This window comes from Aplysia californica, unplaced genomic scaffold, assembly GCF_000002075.1.
Source record: "Aplysia californica isolate F4 #8 unplaced genomic scaffold, AplCal3.0 scaffold00018, whole genome shotgun sequence".
Classification (NCBI taxonomy): Eukaryota; Metazoa; Mollusca; class Gastropoda; order Aplysiida; family Aplysiidae; genus Aplysia; species Aplysia californica.
The window spans coordinates 287,669-288,223 of record NW_004797288.1 but is presented as its reverse complement, the minus strand read 5'-3'; positions in this window follow the sequence as shown (position 1 = coordinate 288,223).

Genomic DNA, 555 nt, shown 5'->3' with positions numbered 1-555 from the left:
TAGAACTTTGTAATTCTAAGGTTGCGGTACACCGTCCTTATCTCTCCCCCTTCTTTTCTTTGTATGTTACAGTCTAGTAACGCCTCTAATCTCCGGCACTTGTGTAGCCTATTGCGTTGCAAGTGCAGTAAAAGTCTCAGTTTAAAACCAAACAGTGTGGTATTTTATGAAGACGTTGTTTTATCGATCTGTCAATACAGTGGGTCGAACCTGCTCTTACGCACCACATGTATAAACAATCACCTGTAAAAACATTAGCTTCCCATTTCCCACCTCGAATTTTTAAAGTTGTAATGACACTGTCTAAGTCCTCCATCTGTCTAAAACAACATTTTTTTTCTCGATATATGGGAGGTCGTCTTGGATAATTTCGACCGCATTTCACCTCGTCTAGAATGTCCTTGACTCACTTTCTTCGCTTCACCAAACGACTCTCGTACTTTCGTCAGTTACACTTTTGTGAGGGCCTTTTTTTTGTTAATTTGTAGATTTGAATTAATGAATTTTAAACATCTGATTAGCTGGGGCTTTTTTTTTTCCAGTTTTGTTTTGTCA